The sequence below is a fragment of the Danio rerio genome, chromosome 19 (assembly GCF_049306965.1).
Source record: "Danio rerio strain Tuebingen ecotype United States chromosome 19, GRCz12tu, whole genome shotgun sequence".
Lineage (NCBI taxonomy): Eukaryota > Metazoa > Chordata > Actinopteri > Cypriniformes > Danionidae > Danio > Danio rerio.
The window spans coordinates 47,387,501-47,392,500 of record NC_133194.1 but is presented as its reverse complement, the minus strand read 5'-3'; the positions used below and the strand labels follow the sequence as shown (position 1 = coordinate 47,392,500).

The 5,000-nt window shown below is 42.2% G+C and overlaps 1 protein-coding gene across 9 annotated transcripts in view; it reads left to right on the top strand.

Moving 5' to 3' along the window:
* The window catches only part of csmd3b (CUB and Sushi multiple domains 3b), a 990,558-nt gene that overhangs the window by 558,530 nt on the left and 427,028 nt on the right, over positions 1-5,000 (top strand). The window lies entirely within an intron of this gene.

Below are 5,000 nucleotides of genomic sequence, written 5' to 3'. Positions count from 1 at the left end.
GAGGAACTAAAACAGACCGCACTATTGACCAACTAAAAGCTGCTCTAAAATCCAGCGCAGAGCGCGTTTGTTTTGCGCCTGTGCTGGTCCAAACGCTTATACATTGCTTAATTGATTGATTACTGATTTCCATGTAAACACAGTCACTGTCTTTCTCCCCTGGTTCCTTCTCTCTGGTTCAGTGAAAAGCGTGTGCTCAAATTGAAGCTCCCATTTTATGCAAGTTGTTATGCACTTTCCCTCCTCCGATACTCCCCTCTAAACAGAGCTGGACACGCCCACTTTCCTGAGGTGTGAAAACACCCTGCTGAAACAGCGGGGTTTTGTGGCCCTTTAAATTGGCTCATCTTCATCTGCTGGTGAAAAAGCAGCTGGAAATCTTCAGTCTTCCATCTATTGCTTTTCCTGCAGAAATTTGGAAGTTGAATATGAAGTATTAGATTTAACTATGAAACTTGGTTTGAATTAAAATATTTATCAATATAAATTTAAATTTATATTGATGAATAGTTAAATTTCAGTAATTAAAATGACAAACCCTGGCAATTCAAGTCTTTAAAATTAAGGTAATTGTTAATTAAATGTATTTTGTCTTTTTCATTTAGTGTTATTCGACAAGCTTTTCATTTCAATACTTTTAGCATTGAATTTGTTCCATATAAGTACTTAAAGAAGGGTTTAAGTACCATTTGCTTTTCATTCTGCCAAACCAAGCTCATTTTGGAAACGTAGCCCCGCGGACGTTTCTGGAGACCACGATTTACGTGGCCGGAGGTACATACGGACGCGTTTCGTTTTTTTCGAGCGAACGCTGCGGGGTGATGTGGCGCCGCTCCGCTCCTCCTCTTCGCGCTCGCCGGCCGACGGCTTTTCGCGCGAGAACAACGCGGGCGCGAACGGCGCGCGCTCCCGAGAGGCGCCCGAGACGCAAAAAAGCGCACACAGCCGCCTCTCGCGAATCCGCGAAAACAAAAACGCTCGAATACGTACTTCCTGGGACGTATCTCGCGGTCTGCAGAAACGTGCGCGGGGCTACGTTTCCACAATGAGCCCGGGTTGCATTCTGCTGCATTATTGGGACTATTTTTTCTCTAGCTAACCATTTGCTGATATTAAAGTTCTATTTTTAAAGATCTATTTTTCTCCTAACATATTCAAAATAGAAGAATAGAAAACCTCAAACGGGTTTTAAACTAATGGAGGGTGACTAAATGATGACAGAATTGCCATTTCAGGGTGAACTATCCCTTTAAGAAACCAGTTTGAAGAGTGTCATTATTCTTGACACCAGAGGCCCAGAAATCACACACTCCCTCTTAAAAGGTTTTTCAGGCTCGTGTTCATGAATTTTCATAAAACTAGATTTTATGAACTCGCCTGTCTTTGCCTTTTCTTCAAAATGAGTCTCTGAGGCAGCTAAAATAATTGGCTTATATATACAGCCGGCCTGAAGCCGCAGTGACATCTGCTATATTTCGATACTTCACCTGAAGGCTCTTAGCTTAAAAAAAAAATGCATAGCTGAAATTCCTCCGTGTCTAATTGGAAGATTGAACAGATCAGCTTTATTTATAGCCTCAAGTCCATTTATGTCATAAACGGCGTGTCAGAAAGTGCAGAACTGAATCAGCTGTGTACTGACAGTCTCCATATGGCATACTAAACACAGCTAAGTGCTGTATTAATACACTGATGGATGATGCTGCATATTTCTATCTGTTGCTTGGACAGTTCACCTAGGTTTCTGAAATTCTGGCATATCCAAAACGTCACACAAAAGCGAGCAAAATGTAGCTACATTTAAAGAAATGTTATTTATTTGCATTGATCTGGAACTTTCTTAAAAATGTCTTGCTGATATTGGTTTATAATCCTTTATTTCTGTTTTTGTACTTAAAGGACCTGTGAAGTGCTTTGAAATGTGCATTTTTATTTGATGGTTATTGTAATCTCAACTGAAACATGATGGACATAGAATAGCTCCTCCCCTTTGCAAAAAAAAAAGAAGACAATAGTCCGTGAGTGGTTGAGCTTAAGTGCATCAAATGAATAGCAAATGAGAAGCGTGTAGGCATTTCAGATACTAGAGACATTCCATTGGTCAGAAGATTTGAGGATTAGCTGCTTGCGGCTCCGTGAACCCCAACAATGAGTTAGAATACCCGGAAATAATGGTGACGAGAGTGAATGAGCAAGTGAACAGATCGCGAAAGGCACAGTTATGGTCTAAACATTACATTTGATAGGTTAAATGAATAGACCGGTAAAGATATTGCAAGTGCAAATCCCCCTATCTCCCTCCCTCCCTCTCTCTCTCTCTCTCTCTCTCTCTCCCTCCCTCCCTCTCTCTCTCTCTCTCTCTCTCTCACACACACATTGAGAGATCTGCTGTCAATAGTTGGAGACGAGCAAAATATTGAAATGGTCCTGCATGTATTTAGGGTATTTTTACATATAACAACTGAAAGTTCAGTGTTTTTGACAATATTACAAATTCACTAAAAGCTGGCTAGAATTATTAGATAAAACTTTTTTTAACATGAATATTTAATGATAGAACTTCTTGTAATACACTCATTGCTATAAGAAGTAGTTTATAGTCCTTTTAGTAAAGAAGTTGGTGACCCCTGATAAATAAGGCACTAAGCTGAAGTAAAATGAATGGATGAATTATTTTCTGTAAAGCTGTTTCTGGCCATGAAACGTTCACATCTAAATTTAATTAATGGCCCAGACATTTTTCATTTTTTTCAATTCAGCTTTATTTGTATAGCACTTTTACAACGTATATTGTGTCAAAGAAGCTTCACATAAAGGGTCATAGCAACTGGATCAGGGTAGTTCAGTTTTTAGTGTTTAAGTTCAGTTCAGTTTAGCTCAGTTCAGTGTGGTTTAAAGTCATAACTAAGAGTCCAAACACTGAAGAGCAAATTCATCGATTAGTAGCTCTACCAATCCTGAACCATGCAAGCCAGAGGCGACAGTGGCGAGGAAAAAAAAAAACTTCATCGATAGGAGAGTGAAGAAAAAAAACCTTGAGAGAAACCAGACTCAGTTGGGCACGACCATTTTAGCTCAGTTCAGCTCATTTCTGACTTTCCATACCAAGAGGTTCGGGACATGTTCTTCCAGAAGCTGTAAACCAAGGGGAAACACTGATCATGGGGATTTTCTTTTATTATTGCACCAAATAGGGTTGAAAAATAATAATTAATAATAATTCATTTTATTTGTAAATGGCGCCTTTCAGGACACCCAAGGTCGTCTTACAATAAGCATCAACAGCCAAGCTAAAACAAATTAAACAGTACTAATACAATCATTGACCAAACAGGTTAAAACACAATAGCGAATATAAAAGACATGATAAAAAAACATGATAAAATATTGTTAAAGAAAAGCCTGCTTAAAAAGATGGGTCTTTAGACGGGATTCAAAAGTGTGAAGACTATCACTGCTCCTTAGATCTAGGGGAAGCGAGTTCCATAGCCGAGGAGCCATAGAGCTAAAGGATCTGTCTCCCATTGTGCTCAATCGAGTGCGAGGTGGTAGCAGGGTGGAGATGTTGGCTGATCTAAGGGTACGAGAAGGGGTGTAGATATGGAGAAGTTCAGTGAGATATTGAGGAGCGAGATTATGAAGTGCTTTAAAAGTTCATTCATTCATTCATTCATTTTCTTGTCGGCTCAGTCCCTTTATTAATCTGGGGTTGCCACAGCGGAATGAACCGCCAACTTGTCCAGCAAGTTTTTACGCAGTGGATGCCCTTCCAGCCGCAACCCATCTCTGGGAAACATCCACACACTAATTCATACACACACTCATACACTACGGACAATTTAGCCTACCCAATTCACCTGTACCGCATATCTTTGGACTGTGGGGGAAACCGGAGCACCCGGAGGAAACCCATGCGAACGCAGGGAGAACATGCAAACTCCACACAGAAACGCCAACCAGCGACCCAGCGACCTTCTTGCTGTGAGGCGACAGCACTACCTACTGCGCCACTGCCTCGCTGCCTTGAAAGTTAGAAGTACTAATCAATTACTGGAAGCCAGTGAAGCTGATAGAGGAGTGGTGTGACATGCTTGTGAGATGGGGTCTCTTTTAGTTGGACAGATGACACAAGCTGCATGGTTCTGAACCAGTTGGAGTTTATGGAGAAGTTTGGAAGAAAGTCCAGAAAGAAGTGCATTACAGTAGTCAAGACATGAAGTAACTAATGCGTGGATAAGAATTGCTGTGTTATTGGTTGTGAGAGAAGGGCGGAGACGAGTGATGTTGCCAACCCAGGCTCATTCTGGAGATCGCAATTTACGTGGCCGGATGTACGTATGGCCGCATTTGGTTTTTTTCGAGCGAACGCTGGAGGGCGGTGTGACGCTGCTCCTTTCTCGTGCTTGCCGGCTGTGACGGCTCACCTTCGTGTGGAGGGCTTTCCCGCAGAAACCAGTTTGTCCGCTTAGCTCACGGTGTTACGTCGGCGGAGCGGAGGCCCGGAGGAGGAGGAGCCGCGGTGACTACAACCGGGTTCGAGTCCGGGGAAGAGCAGTTCCAGAAATCAGGTAAGATGAAAAACAGAATCCAAAAAATAATAGCAAACCAGTTCGCGACGGGGCGAAACCCGAAAAATCGGTCAAAATCGGACGAGGGGTTTTGCTTTTTTTATTTTTTTATTTCTGGATTTTTGGACAGCTTTTGTAAATCGTCACTCGGGACAGACGGTTGCTCGACAGCGGCCCCCGGCGGCTTTTCTCACAAGAACAGCGCGGGCGCGAACAGATTTGCGGAAACAAAAATGCACAAATACGTACCTCCTGGGACGTATTTCACAGCTTCCAGAAACGTCCGCTGGGCTACGTTTCCACAATAAGCCTGGGTTGGATATTGAACAGGTGGAAATTACAGTATGTGTAATATTACTGATGTGACCTTCAAATGAGAGTGTGCTATCCAAGATAACACCCAAACTCTTTACCTGCACAATTGTGCTGTTA